At 44.0% G+C, this 16,256-nt stretch overlaps 1 non-coding gene across 1 annotated transcript; it reads left to right on the top strand.

The window, feature by feature from the left end:
• Positions 1 to 7,715: 7,715 nt before the first annotated feature.
• Positions 7,716 to 7,901, top strand: LOC138668184 (U2 spliceosomal RNA). Its single transcript, XR_011319113.1, has one exon. It is a non-coding gene; the product is annotated as a U2 spliceosomal RNA (small nuclear RNA).
• The last annotated feature ends 8,355 nt before the right edge of the window (positions 7,902 to 16,256 follow it).

The following is a 16,256-nucleotide window of genomic DNA, read 5'->3' on the forward strand; positions in this document are numbered from 1 at the left end:
AAGACAAAACCCTACAAAATCCACGCAAAGGGGGCAAAAAGACCCTCCGTACCGAACTAACGGCACGGAGGTACACCCTCTGCGTCCCAGAGCTTCCAGCTAGCAGAAAAAACAAATTGACAAGCTGGAATTGAAAAAACAGCAAACAAATAGCAAAGAAGAACTTAGCTATGCAGATCAGCAGGCCACAGGGACACTCCAGGAGGAAACAGGTCCAACACTAGAACATTGACTGAAAGCAAGGATCCAAGCACCAGGTGGAGTTAAATAGGGTAGCACCTAACTACTTCACCATATCACCTGAGGAAGGAAACTCAGAAGCCGCAGTACCACTTTTCTCCACCAACGGAAGATCACAGAGAGAATCAGCCGAAGTACCACTTGTGACCACAAGAGGGAGCTCTGCCACAGAATTCACAACAGTACCCCCCCTTGAGGAGGGGTCACCGAACCCTCACCAGAGCTCCCAGGACGACCAGGATGAGCCACATGAAAGGCATGAACAAGATCGGGAACATGGACATCAGAGGCAAAGACCCAGGAATTATCTTCCTGAGCATAACCCTTCCACTTAACCAGATACTGGAGTTTCCGTCTAGAAACACGAGAATCCAAAATCTTCTCCACAATATACTCCAACTCCCCCTCCACCAAAACCGGGGCAGGAGGATCAACAGATGGAACCACGGGTGCCACGTATCTCCGCAACAATGACCTATGGAATACGTTATGTATGGAAAAAGAATCTGGAAGGGTCAGACGAAAAGACACAGGATTAAGGACCTCAGAAATCCTATACGGACCAATAAAACGAGGTTTAAACTTAGGAGAGGAGACCTTCATAGGAATATGACGAGAAGATAACCAAACCAAGTCCCCAACCCGAAGTCGGGGACCCACACAGCGTCTGCGATTAGCAAAACGTTGAGCCTTCTCCTGGGACAAGGTCAAATTGTCCACTACATGAGTCCAAATCTGCTGCAACCTGTCCACCACAGTATCCACACCAGGACAGTCCGAAGACTCAACCTGCCCTGAAGAGAAACGAGGATGGAACCCAGAGTTGCAGAAAAACGGTGAAACCAAGGTAGCCGAGCTGGCCCGATTATTAAGGGCGAACTCAGCCAAAGGCAAAAAGGACACCCAGTCATCCTGATCAGCAGAAACAAAGCATCTCAGATATGTCTCCAAGGTCTGATTGGTTCGTTCGGTCTGGCCATTAGTCTGAGGATGGAAAGCCGAGGAAAAAGACAAGTCAATGCCCATCCTACCACAAAAGGCTCGCCAAAACCTCGAAACAAACTGGGAACCTCTGTCAGAAACGATATTCTCTGGAATGCCATGTAAACGAACCACATGCTGGAAAAACAATGGCACCAAATCAGAGGAGGAAGGCAATTTAGACAAGGGTACCAAATGGACCATCTTAGAGAAGCGATCACAGACCACCCAAATGACTGACATCTTTTGAGAGACGGGAAGATCTGAAATAAAATCCATAGAGATATGTGTCCAAGGCCTCTTTGGGACCGGCAAGGGTAAAAGCAACCCACTGGCACGAGAACAGCAGGGCTTAGCCCGAGCATAAATCCCACAGGACTGCACAAAAGCACACACATCCCGCGACAGAGATGGCCACCAAAAGGATCTAGCCACTAACTCTCTGGTACCAAAGATTCCAGGATGACCAGCCAACACCGAACAATGAACCTCAGAGATGACTTTATTCGTCCACCTATCAGGGACAAACAGTCTCTCCGCTGGGCAATGATCAGGTTTATTAGCCTGAAATTTCTGCAGCACCAGCCGCAAATCAGGGGAGATGGCAGACACAATTACTCCCTCTTTGAGGATACCTGCCGGCTCAGATACACCCGGAGAGTCGGGCACAAAACTCCTAGACAGAGCATCCGCCTTCACATTTTTAGAGCCCGGAAGGTAAGAAATAACAAAGTCAAAACGGGCAAAAAACAACGAACAACGAGCTTGCCTAGGATTCAACCGCTTGGCGGACTCGAGATAAGTCAAGTTCTTATGATCAGTCAAGACCACCACGCGATGCTTAGCTCCTTCAAGCCAATGACGCCACTCCTCGAATGCCCACTTCATGGCCAGCAACTCTCGATTGCCCACATCATAATTTCGCTCAGCAGGCAAAAACTTCCTGGAAAAGAAGGCACATGGTTTCATCACCGAGCAATCAGAACTTCTCTGCGACAAAACAGCCCCTGCTCCAATCTCAGAAGCATCAACCTCGACCTGGAACGGAAGCGAAACATCTGGCTGACACAACACAGGGGCAGAAGAAAAACGACACTTCAACTCTTGAAAAGCCTCCACAGCAGCAGAAGACCAATTGACCACATCAGCACCTTTCTTTGTCAAATCGGTCAATGGTTTAGCAATACTAGAAAAATTGCAGATGAAGCGACGATAAAAATTAGCAAAGCCCAGGAACTTTTGCAGACTTTTCAGAGATGTCGGCTGAGTCCAATTATGGATGGCTTGGACCTTAACAGGGTCCATCTCGATAGTAGAAGGGGAAAAAATGAACCCCAAAAATGAAATCTTCTGAACACCAAAGAGACACTTTGATCCCTTTACAAACAAAGAATTAGCACGCAGGACCTGAAACACCGTTCTGACCTGCTTCACATGAGACTCCCAATCATCCGAGAAGATCAAAATGTCATCCAAGTACACAATCAGGAATTTACCCAGGTACTCTCGGAAGATGTCATGCATAATGGACTGAAACACTGATGGAGCATTGGCAAGTCCGAATGGCATTACTAGATACTCAAAATGGCCCTCGGGCGTATTAAATGCAGTTTTCCACTCATCGCCTCACTTAATACGCACAAGATTATACGCACCACGAAGATCTATCTTGGTGAACCAACTAGCCCCCTTAATCCGAGCAAACAAGTCAGAAAACAATGGCAAGGGGTACTGAAATTTAACCGTGATCTTATTCAGAAGGCGGTAATCTATACAAGGTCTCAGTGAACCATCCTTCTTGGCTACAAAAAAGAACCCTGCTCCCAATGGCGACGATGACGGGCGCATTTGCCCCTTCTCCAAAGACTCCTTCACATAACTCCGCATAGCGGCGTGCTCAGGCACAGATAAATTAAACAGTCGACCTTTTGGGAATTTACTACCAGGAATCAAATCGATAGCACAATCACAATCCCTATGCGGAGGTAGGGTATCGGACTTGGGGTCATCAAATAGATCCCGGTAATCAGACAAAAACTCAGGAACCTCGGAAGGGGTGGATGACGAAATAGTCAGAAATGGGACATCACCATGTACCCCCTGACAACCCCAGCTGGACACAGACATGGATTTCCAATCTAATACTGGATTATGGACTTGTAGCCATGGCAACCTCAACACGACCACATCATGCAGATTATGCAACACCAGAAAGCGAATAACCTCCTGATGTGCAGGAGCCATGCACATGGTCAGCTGTGTCCAGTACTGAGGCTTATTCTTGGCCAAAGGCGTAGCATCAATTCCTCTCAATGGAATAGGACACTGCAAGGGCTCCAAGACAAACCCACAACGCCTAGCATACTCCAAGTCCATCAAATTCAAAGCAGCACCTGAGTCCACAAATGCCATAACAGAATACGATGACAAAGAGCAGATCAAGGTAACGGACAGAAGAAATTTTGACTGTACCGTACCAATGGTGGCAGACCTAGCGAACCGCTTAGTGCGCTTAGGACAATCAGAGATCGCATGAGTGGAATCACCACAGTAGAAACACAGCCCATTCAGACGTCTGTGTTCTTGCCGTTCAACTCTGGTCAAAGTCCTATCGCACTGCATAGGCTCAGGTCTAAGCTCAGGTACTACCGCCAAATGGTGCACAGATTTACGCTCGCGCAAGAGTCGACCAATCTGAATGGCCAAAGACAGACTCATTCAGACCAGCAGGCATAGGAAATCCCACCATGACATCCTTAAGGGCTTCAGAGAGACCTTTTCTGAAAATAGCTGCGAGCGCACCTTCATTCCACTGAGTGAGTACGGACTACTTTCTAAATTTCTGACAGTATACCTCTATTTCATCCTGACCCTGACACAGAGCCAGCAAATTCTTCTCTGCCTGATCCACAGAATTAGGCTCATCGTACAGCAATCCGAGCGCCAGGAAAAACGCATCGATATTACTTAATGCAGGATCTCCTGACGCAAGAGAAAATGCCCAGTCCTGAGGGTCACCACGCAAAAAAGAAATAAGAAATAACGATCCTAACTTGTTGACCTGGGTCACCAGAGGAACGAGGTTTCAAAGCCAGAAATAGTTTGCAATTATTTTTGAAACTCAGAAATTTGGTTCTATCTCCAAAAAACAAATCAGGAATAGGAATTCTCGGTTCTAACATAGAATTCTGAACCACAAAGTCTTGAATACTTTGTACTCTTGCCGTGAGCTGATCCACACATGATGACATACCTTTAATGTCCATTGCTACACCTGTGTCCTGAACCACCCAAATGTCTAGGGGAAAAAAAAGGCAAAACACAGTGCAAAGGAAAAAAATGGTCTCAGAACTTCTTTTTTCCCTCTATTGAGAATCATTAGTACTTTTGGCTTCCAGTACTGTTATGGCTGGTAATTCAGTACCACAATGGACATAGAGGTCAGTGCACATACAGTGACCTGGCAATAACCCAAAAAATAAGAACGAGCTCTGAGACGTGGGAACTCTGTTGACCGCAATCCCTAATCCTCTCCAACACAACTAGAGGCAGCCGTGGATTGCGCCTAACGCTACCTATGCAACTCGGCACGGCCTGAGAAACTAGCTAGCCGGAAGATAGAAAATAAGCCTACCTTGCCTCAGAGAAATATCCCAAAGGAAAAGGCAGCCCCCACATATAATGACTGTGAGTTAAGATGAAAAGACAAACGTAGAGATGAAATAGATTTAGCAAAGTGAGGCCCAACTTCCTGAACAGAGCGAGGATAGAAAAGGCAACTTTGCGGTCAACACAAAACCCTACAAAATCCACGCAAAGGGGGCAAAAACACCCTCCGTACCGAACTAACGGCACGGAGGTACACCCTCTGTGTCCCAGAGCTTCCAGCTAGCAGAAAAAACAAATTGACAAGCTGGAATTGAAAAAACAGCAAACAAATAGCAAAGAAGAACTTAGCTATGCAGATCAGCAGGCCACAGGAACACTCCAGGAGGAAACAGGTCCAACACTAGAACATTGACTGGAAGCAAGGATCCAAGCACCAGGTGGAGTTAAATAGGGTAGCACCTAACGACTTCACCATATCACATGAGGAAGGAAACTCAGAAGCAGCAGTACCACTTTTCTCCACCAACGGAAGATCACAGAGAGAATCAGCCGAAGTACCACTTGTGACCACAAGAGGGAGCTCTGCCACAGAATTCACAACATCGCGTATGACGTACTATCCCGACGGTGGTCATAGGGGCCCACCCTACCTCGACGGGATAGTACATCTAATGTCAGAAAGGGGTTAAACATGTTTTCCGTCTCCATGGCATACCTGTCAAAATTGTCAGTGGCCGGGGTCCCCAGTTTGTGTCTCGGTTCTGGAAAGAGCTCTGTCATTTACTCAGCATTGAGCTGAATCTCTCTTCTGCGTACCATCTCGAGATGAATGGGTTGTTAGAGAGGGCCAACCAGAAACTGGTCACATACCTGCGACATTTTGTCTCTGCCAGGCAGGATGACTGGGCATCTTTGCTATCATGGGCAGAATTTGCTTTGAACCACGCTGTAGCCGACTCCACCAGGCAGACCCCTTTCCTCCTTAATTACGGCCAGCATCCGCGTGTCCTTGGTGACTTAGTGTGGCTCTTTGTCCGCAACATCAGGCTGCGAGTTGAGTCCACTAAGTTTGCACCTCGCTATATAGGTCCTTTCAATGTTCTGGAACAGGTTAACCCTGTGGTCTACCATTTGGCTCTTCCTCCACGCCTGGGTATCACCGACACCTTTCATGTATCCCTCTTAAAGAACGTCTAGGATGCCCGCTTGGCAATGCGCTAGTGTAAACCTATTTTCATGTGTGTGTGGATGTATGCCTGTCGATGGATGAAAGCTCCGAATCATTCCCCTTCCTAGTGTTGTTGATTGCTCGCGAATGGAGGAGATACCTAGCGCCTGACAGTGCTATCTCACACCAAAGCCCGATCTATGCAGTAATCCTTTATCTTGTTCAATCGGTCAGTGTAGGGTGGGAACTCCTCTTTGGTATCAGCTGCTGACGCGGGGCGTCCTCAGGCGCGGGCTCAAAGGCCACCGAGGGTCAGAGTGAGACCAGGCACCAGCTTAGTGGGGGTGAATCTCAGGGATCCCACTAGCGTCTTCAGCTGCACCCTGTGACTGTTAACAGGGCGCAGCATTTATTTAGGCAACTCTGTGAAGCAACAGAAATCGCTCCATTTCACACTGGGTGAGGTCTAAACCCACGTGTAAGCGTCCATCCGCCATTATTCAGCAGCAGTTATCATCTCTGCACGGTGGACCCCGGGCTGCGAACTCACCTCATATATACTTCTTTATTATTTGGTGCGTTCCGCTAGCCCTAACATTTCCCTCCTCCAACGCGCATTTTAAACAAAATAATCAAAGCTTGTTTTACCTTTTATTGGAGTTCCAAGATGGAAAGACTAAAAAGAGAGCTGTTGGTTAAGTCAAAAGGTAAAGGTGGTAAGGATTTCACAGATTTTAGAGCTTTTGTTTTAATCAGATTCTTTGTCCTGTGTTTTAATTCCTTTTTTACAAATAGTTACTGGTCATATTTCATCTGTTTTAATATCGTTTTTTATGAGACGCCTTGGCTGGTTTGAAGTTCTCCATACGCCTTTAATACACCTGAAAACTATAAAATCTTAGGCACTATTGTAAATACATATGACCTAAAGGGTAAATATAGGGAGGTCTTAAAAGACAGCAAAAAGATCATAAAAAGCCTTAAAGAAAAAGAGCAAGTGACATAGATTGGAAATTTTAATGAACCCAAGTGTTTGGAGATATGGAAAGTTATTAACGCATCATATCTTTTTGATTCACAGAAGGACCTGGCCTGGAGCTGTGTACATGATTGTCTTCCATGCCGGGCATTCCAACACCGAAGAGGACTCATGAGATCTGCCAGATGTCCAAGAGAAGAGTGCCAAAGAGAAGAAACAGTTTTACACATTCTTTGGACTTGTCAGTTCACATGACAAATATGGACTAAAATATTTCCTTTGCTTCAAAAAATGACAGATTTAAGAGACTTAAATTTTGGGACTATTTTATTCGGACACATAGAATGCCCCAATGCAAGCAAGAGGATTATTGCATGGAAGATAATTAGCACCATCAAAGAAGCTCTATGGAAGGCCAGGAATATCCTTCTTTTTAAGCATGAAGTTTTATCTGTAATTTATGTTTTATCATTGGCTTTTAGTGAAATGTATGTTTATTATCTGCTAGATAAGAAAAATAATTTCCTGTTGTCAAAACAATGGTTGGTAGAAGAATGGAACACTGTAATCTTAACACTACTGTTAATATGATTATTAGCCAATGCTTGTACATAATTTATTCTGCATGTAACATTTTAAAACTTGATGATTGATCTGTAAAAAGTGTTTTAATTATGTAAACTCTGTAATTTATACGTCTTTTTATCTGTAACGCTTTTAAACTTTAAGTAAACGGGTATACCTGCATTTAGGTACTTCCAAGTTAAAAAAAATCTGTTCTTATCAGTTTAATATCTGATACATCCCTTTTGGGGACCATATATTAAATGGATTTTTAGAACAGGGAGCTGGAAATGGAGCTTGCTCTGTCCATTCCATGCATTAACCCGTTATTGCAGTATCTCCGGGAACAGTGCACTCCTTCTCTGATCCGGTTTCCAAAAACAGATTGAATTGAAATCAACACAAGTTGTGTTTTAAACCATTAAGTAAATTCTTTTCAGGGTCAAAGTTTCACATTTCAGATGCCAAATGCACTTTGCTTGATTTAACTTGACGAACTGCAACATTTTGTGTGCGCATTGTTTTCAGGTATGTATGTGCAGCGCCCCAGAGATCTGGTCGTTGCAGTATGACACGCTGCCACTAAGGGGAGTGATGGTACGTCTGATGGCACTGAAGGAATTCTACTGACCAGGTATCACCAGCACATATTACACTTCACAATCCGGCCACTAGGGGGAGAAAAAGGCTTTATTTATTGGGCCACTCCTCACACTGGTAAAACTAGGGGTTGGATAGGAAGTTAGTCAGAAGCTGTCTGGGTTGGATTCAGGCAACATCCCATGGCAGGGGATGTTGCAGGGAGAAGACACAGGGGGGTCCCTGTCAGGCGTGGGAACCTGGCAGGTGCCTAGCGAACAGAGCAGAACGTTACGGAACCGCGCCTGCACACCCCGCAGCGGTACGAATGAGAACAGCAGTTGTGAGGACTATTCCGAATGCTCAGCAGGGTAGCACTACAACACACAGGCGCTAGTGGTAGGCACTGATTTCCACCTGCAAAGGGAACTCTGGATGTGCCCATCGGACCTGCCGGTCTCAGATAGCCCTGTTAAGCGTGCTCTGGATTGAGGATCCTGAAGTCTTCAGTAAAGAGGTGAAGAGACTGCAACCTTGTGTCCTCATTATTGCCTGCACCTCACATCATTACCATCCACCTTACTGGGAAGCCCTGGGGACATACTTCACCTGTGGGAAGGTATACCATCCAGCTGCCATTCCATCACCCCAGCGGACCCCACAGCAGCGTCGGTCACCCTGACCGAACACCACAGGTGGCGTCTCGAATCCCTGATGGACTGCACCACCTTTATTGGATGCCCCTTAGCAGGGTCACGGACCGGGTCTAGCCACCGTGACAGCCTCAGAACCGAACCAGAGAGGCCCGGTACCGAGAACTCGTGGCCCTGTGTCTGGAGGCGCTCCATATGTAAAGCATTGTATTGTATTCAATATGTAATTAATCTATCAATCAATTAATCTATCTTTACTGGTTGCAACAGGTGTGTTAAGATGTAGTCATGTATTTGGCCTACAGTGTTGCAAATATACCATCTACAAAGTTAGGCCCCTTGCCATCAGTACATAGTGTTTTAATTTAAGTATCCCATAAGTAGTTCTCCCATACATACCACATTTCTGACACTATGATTTCTTTTGTAAAATATTGTCTCACTCTTGTGGACCACTGACTTTTTAATTTGGTGTTTATGTATTTAAAAAAAAGTAGAAATTGTGTTTGTGCTGATCATGAATATGCTGTCTTGTCCATATACACATGTGTGAGTATTCTAATGCTTTGTAGCAGCCAGGTACGCTGCCTGCATTATAGAATCTGTGCATGGAACACTCGCGTGTCACAAAGGGCCTTGGCTTTTATATAGCTGTGCGGTGGCAATCATCTTCAGTCTGTTGATGAAGCAGCAGCAGGTTGATAGGTAGGCAGTAGGGTCTATACCCAGCATCCTGAGAGATAAGGGAAGACAGCTGGTCGTTTGTGTGTTTCTTTAATTTACCTCTGGCCCTCCTTCGGGCATTCAGTTGTGCACATTGGAACAAAAAGGGGAGGGAGGGTATGTTAAAATAAGTGGAGTTATGCAGATAAAAAACATGTGGCTTGCAGCTTGAACAAACAGCAGAACTGTCATTGTGCATGCATCTAAAATTTGTTAAAATGTCTTCCTTGGGGCAATCTTTTGCTCCATCTCCACAAGGGGTGTCAGTTTCAGGCCTTGGTGCAGCACAAGTGCAAAACCATTTCTGGTTATCGCTTCTCGGCCTTTTGGCTAAGATCGGTATTGGGACACCTTTGCTGGTCTTGCTGAGAGGATTGTGATCGGGGTCCCTGCAAAGGAGCTGCGGGTCATGATTTGAATTGCAATCATGGGTTGGCCTTGGTAGGAGAACCTGCAGATATGGATTCATCAGTGTCTCGTGGTGTTGAGAACATGGTTCGGTTGGTCATGAAGGAGTTTCTGGAGAAGATTGGACTGGATTACATCGTGAGGGAGCTTCTAAAGCCTCTCCCTTGTGCACAGGTTAAAAATGTATTGGGACTACAAGAGTTTCAAAGGAAAGGAATTTATGATATTACTTTTTCTTCTGAGTATCTATGCAAGGGGTTTTAAATGACTCAGTGGTTATTGTACACATGTATAACCCTAGAGTGTCGGATAGAACGATGCGTACCCTTCTGGACAGATATTGTGAAGAAGTTACATTTCTGAATAGAATGGTTAACAAGCATGGATACCTAAACGGAAAGAGGAAATTTCTGGTGAACTTTAAAATTGAAGCAATATGGCGGAAGGAGTAAGGTCAATTCCTGCAGTTTTTTCAATTGCTGGGGAGAGAGGATTTTGTTTTTATGAGGGTCAGCTTGAATTTTGCAGGAACTGTAATAAGTATGGACAGGAGCGGAGTTGTTGTCCTCAGCAGATGGATATGTGTAAAAACTATGGCAAAACAGGACATAAAGTAAATGAATGTGCAGCAAATAAGTTTTGTGATTTATGTGGAAAGCAGGGGCACTTTGCCAAGAAATGTGTGCTCTGGAAGACAGATAAATCTTTTGCTGATATGGTGGGAGGTTACAAGTGCTGAGGGGGTGTACAGGTGTAGTACAAATAAATCTGAGGGAAAACCGGGCAGGAGTGGGGTTAATAAAGATGGGGGGTTAAAACTCAGAGTGTGACTCCCAGTGTAATTGTTGAGAATGTGGTGAATAAAGGTGTGGAGGAGGATGGGAATGGTAGTAGCACTAAAGAAAGAGCTTGGCAGGTGGTGGGAAACAAAAAGTCAAGTAAGAGACAGGGTGGAGCACAAAAGGGAGTTTCGGTGTCTTCTCAGAAGGTTGGGAGTAATAGTGTGAGTGAAACAATCTTCGGGGATGCTTTGAACAGTTTCAATGATGGGGGTGATTGTCATGATACTGTTTCTAAAGTAGATGAGATGGATTGCCAGGAGGGGGAGGATTCAGATGATGACCACACAATTACACCTGGGCAAAGAGGAGCCTCTAGTGATGAGTGTTCTGATATGGAAGAAGTGGATGATTGGGATGGTGCGGAGTCCTCCTCTAGTAAAAAAAAAGCAGATGAGAAGAGGTAAATGCAGGTGTCCTGGGGAATTCTGGGACACCTGCGGATTTGCATACCGACGGCTTCTGGTCCAGAATCGCCTGACATTGGTTTGGTATTGCAGAGAAAGGTGTTGGGTAGTCATGGACATTCATAAGTTATTATGATGGCGTGACTAAGTGTGCTGCACCTTTTTGTGCTGATGAGTGTGGTGGTCGCATCATGTAATGTGAGAGGAATTGGGTCAGTAGTAAGAAGCGCAGCAGTATTGGATGAACTGAAGCCTGTGAAGGCTGATGTCAGTTGTTTACAGGAATGTGCAATAAAGTCAGCACCATGACAGGAGTAGTTTGAAGTGGGCAAAGCTTTTTGATCTGTTTGCACTGATAATAGGAATGAGGGGATAGGAATTTTACTTAAAAGTAATCTTTTTCATGTTATGGAGTGTAAGATTTTAGTTCCTGGCAGATGCATGGTTTTAGTCTTGGAGTTCCTAGGACACAAGATAACAGTTTTTAATGTGTATGCTCCAAGTGAGAAGCAAGCAGGTCTATCCTTTTTAGAAACACTTAAGTATTTTATGCCGGGGCGAGATTTTACAATGCTGGCTGGGTATTTTAATTGCATTAGGAATGTCAAAGATCGGGAAAGCTCTTCAGATGTAAAGTTGGACGTCACTTCAAATATGCTGAATGAGATTATGCAGGATTTGCATTTTACTGATGGTAAACGCTGGTGAAAGGTTTACATATGTAGCGGATAGTGGTCGTTGGTAGTCCCGTTTGGATTATATTTTTGTGTCTGAGGGGATGAAGGTGGTCCAGTGTGAACCTGTGAGAAGCTTCTCAGACCATAAGGTGGTGAGAACGGAGGTGAGCGTCATGGATTCATTTAGTTTTAGTAGAGGAGTATGGAAACTGAATATAAGCTTGCTGGAGGATGATGAAGAGGCTGAGGTTTTTAAAAAAGTGGTTTTAGATTGTGTGGCAAAACAGAATGGTTTTAAGGACATGCTGGAGTGGTGGGACTGGGCAAAGGAAAGGTTTGCCAGATTTGTTAAGCACATTTGCTCAGAAAGTGCGTGAAAAGAAGGAAAGGGAAGACAAGATGTTAAGTAGGCTGAATGTATTGTATAAGTTTAAGAGAGCAGGGATGGAGGTGGAGGAGGAAATATGCAAGCTGAAAGGAACATATGAAGTCATTATTGGAGAGGACTAGAGCTATTGTGCATAATGATAAGATCAAGCCTATGGAGGAAAATGAGAAAGGCGCACAATATTTTTTGAAGGAAGTTTTTTCTTCTAATGGGTTTTTTAAATCAGATTTAACTTCTAAGGTGGAGGTGAGGTGGAGGGTACCGAAATGATGGAACAGATCTGTGAGTTTATAACAATCTTTTCAATAATGATAGTAGAGCCACACAAGAGGAGATGGTGGATTATCGTAGGGTGCTAAGAAATGACATTCCTGAGGGCAATGCTGGGTTTTTATCTGATGATGTTACGGAGGAGGTCAAATGTGCAATGGATGATATGGCAAAAGGGAAAACTCCAGGGGGATATGGGCTGCCGGTTGGGTTTTATATGGCATATTGGCACATTTTATGCAAAGAATTTTTTCGAGTTGTGCAATATGTTTTTGATGCTGGGATTATGTCTACCTCTATGTGCAAAGGAGTGACAACTTTGATACACAAGAAGGGGAATAGACAAGATTTTAAGAACTGGTGGACAATTTCTTTGTTAAATGTGGATTACAAAATAATTGCAAAGGTATGTGACTACCAGGTCTGTGCAGTTCCCAGATGTAAAATTTCATATAATTTAATTTCATTAAGAGACTTGATTTTTCATGCTAATTTAAATAAGCAGGCATTGCTTGTAGAGTCAGTGGACTTTGAGAAGGCCTATGACAAGATCTCGCATTGTTTAATGTTTTTAGCACTTGAGAGGCTGGGGGTTACTGAGAAGATATTGAAAGTCATTGAAAGGTTGTATACTGGGGCAAGTAGTCAGATTCTGGTGAATAGTCATGTGAGCCTTGAGTTTGGAATTCATTCTGGAGTTAGACATGGTTGTCTTCTCTCTCCACTGATTTTTATTTGCATAATTGAGCTTCTGTTGAGGTATGTACAGAAAGACAAGCAAGTGAGTGGAGCCTTTGTGCCCTGTGGAAATGGGAAGAATGTTAAGCCCCTAGGCTACATGGACGATATGGCCTTTGCAGTTCTCAAGCAGATTTGAGTAGAGTTAACTTGCACCTTAGGATTTTTGCAGCATAACAGGGATGAATATTAATTGGAGCAAGTGTCAGTTATGTAACTTTGGAAGGCAAGAAGAGGTGGTGGTGGATGGAGTCCGGGAAAAAGAATGCGTGGAGATTTTAGGGATGACTTTTGAGAAGGATCTAAAAGGGAAGATGAGTTACAAAACATTGGAAAAAGAGTGTAAACAAAGTTTAACTTTTGGAAGCTGAGGAATTTGTTGAAAAGAGGGAAAATTTTAATAATCAAGTCAGTTGTACTTCCACTGCTGCTATACACCACTGTGGTGTTCCCTCCTGGAGTTTTGTGGATTAGGAGGATGACAAGGAAGCTTTTTGTTTTCTTTTGGGGATCTAAGATGGAGAAGATGAGGACTATTGTTATGAGCTAAGTGGACCTTGGTGGAGATAATTTCCCCATAATTGAGGTTCTTATTAGCGTACAGTATTTTTTAACAGTTAAGATTTTACAGTGTAATAATCGGACAGCTGACGTGCAGATATTTTGCAGGATGGCCGTTTGTCAAATGGGGCTGATGTGAAAAAGACTTGAAGTGTCCGGTGTCACAAATATTACCTTCGTTTTATGTACTTTTTTAGGTCTTTTTATGATCATAATAATTTGGGCCCCTTAGGCAAGCCTGATAAAAAGAGGATTATGCAAAATTTGAGAGACAAAGAAGTATTAAGTGATGTGCCATACTGCAATTCTGCACAGTCAATATAGGTATCATAAATTTTTTGTGTACCTGGAGTTACCAACAGGCAAAAGGACATTGTGTGGCTCTCACTGCATTGTGTTTTACCTACAAGGTCTTTTATGAGTGGAAGAGGAATTAAAGTGACAGAACGATGCCTGAGAGAAGGATGTGGAGGAACTGAAAATATTTATCATCTTTTTTAGGAATGTTTTTTTGCAAGAGAAGTTTTTATGCTTTTAAAACTTTTTTTATTACACTGTGCAGTTTTAATCGCTTTGATTTTCACCAGGTATTATTGGGCCAGAATTTTATTGGACCCTCTAATCAACGAGCAACTTGGATACTGTGTGCAGTTTTTATTTTTAAGAAGACTTTTATTTCTCCTGAAGAAGCTAAAAAGATCTTTTTATCCAGAGTTTTTATTTGCTATCTGTGGGACAAGGATCGGCTGGGAGAAGAAGATGCTGAAAGCTTTTGGAATTTCTCAAGATGGCAATAGCTTATGTACCCTTACTTGGTTTTATTAGGTTTTGCTTTGAGGGTTTTTCCGTATGATGATTAGTTGATCATCGTGAGTCACAGTACGTGAGATGATAGAGTGTTACGGTCGTTTATGAGGATCTTTTATTTGAGGGGAAAAAAATGTTGCTGTGGTTGGTCTGACCAGGTGTCTGGGGTACCCATCCTATTGCCCTTCACCTCCTTGCTGCTGTGGGCAGGTGGATTAGTACCCAGACAACGGGAAGTGATCAACCTTGCTTTCACTGTTGTGTGTGTGTAGGTGTCCCTTCCGGTGATGGAGACTATGGATTCAGGAATGGATATGTTGGTGATGAGAACATCTTGTGGAGAGGATTGCAAATGCAGAGAGGATCTGTGACACGTTACGTTTTATCATGGAGCAGAAATTCATGGCGGAGAAAAAACTGAGCTGGATTGTGAAGTGCTGTTTGAAATTCTAAAGGTAAATAAGAGGGAAATTTTGGCTGTTATACACTACTCAAAAAAAGGAGTCTATGACATTTGTTTTGAGGAGAAGAAATCTTGAGAACAAGAGGAGAAGAGTTGGAAGGGTTTGGAGAAAACAGTGGAATTTAATGGTGTGTCTATGATACCCCATTTTCCTAGGAAAGAGAGACTGGTCATTGTAAGGATTGCTTCCCCAAGGGTGGCAGTTGAGGACATCAGAACTGCTCTCCTGCTACAGTATGAGGAGGCAGTTATTAAGGGTAAGATAATGAATAAGCATTATGGTAAGTGGAAATTTTTTGTAACCTTTGAAGAACTTGAGGATGGAACTTTAAGATTGATTAATCCAAACATTCGGATTTGGCAGTGTATATGGACATTTGTTTTTTGAAGGTATTGAAAATCGGTTTCGGAAGTGTTATAGAGAAGGTCACTTTTCTAAGGATTGTAAGAAGATTATTTGTTATGTGTATAGGGAAGAAGGTCATTTAGCAAAAGACTGTGAAAAAATAAAAATGTGTGATCTGTGCTAGGAATTAGACCACAAATTTAGGGATTGTCCTAAAAGGTGATTGAGCTCGGTGACTCATTGCTTGTGCTCGTGAGCGGTACCGCTGCCCTGTGACTTAACCGCTATATATCGCTGCCATTTGCTAGCAGCAGGTTCTCACCTGCACGGTGGACCCAGGACTGCGAATGTACCTAATAACGTCTCACCTTTTACTTGGTGCGTTCCGCCAGTCCTAACAGAACACTAGCGCCAGGGTCTGGCTAGTAAATGGTGGACGATCAGTGTCTACAGCGGTACATCCAGCAGCTGGAGGGTAGGTTGGTGGCTCTAGAGCGTTCAACCTCAGCTGTAGATGCCACTGCTGTCGCTGTTCAGGCTGCAAGTGTAGCTGCAGACAGTTTGTCTGCTGCCACCTCTGCTCCGATTATATCCCGTCTCCCGCTTCCAGACAAGTTTGCTGGTGACAGTAAGCTATGTCGGGGATTCGTGAGCCAGTGCTCTATACATCTCGAGCTCATGGCTGCACGTTTTCCTATGGAACGGGCGAAAGTGGGATTTATTTTATCTCTTTTGTCGGGCAGGGCATTGGAGTGGGCAACGCCGCTTTGGGAGCGTGATGATCGTGTGGTGCAGAGTGCTCCTCTCTTCCTGGACACTTTGACGCAGGTCTTTCTGGGACTTCGTGTCACCCACG

This window comes from Ranitomeya imitator, chromosome 2 (genome assembly GCF_032444005.1).
Source record: "Ranitomeya imitator isolate aRanImi1 chromosome 2, aRanImi1.pri, whole genome shotgun sequence".
NCBI classification, from domain to species: Eukaryota; Metazoa; Chordata; class Amphibia; order Anura; family Dendrobatidae; genus Ranitomeya; species Ranitomeya imitator.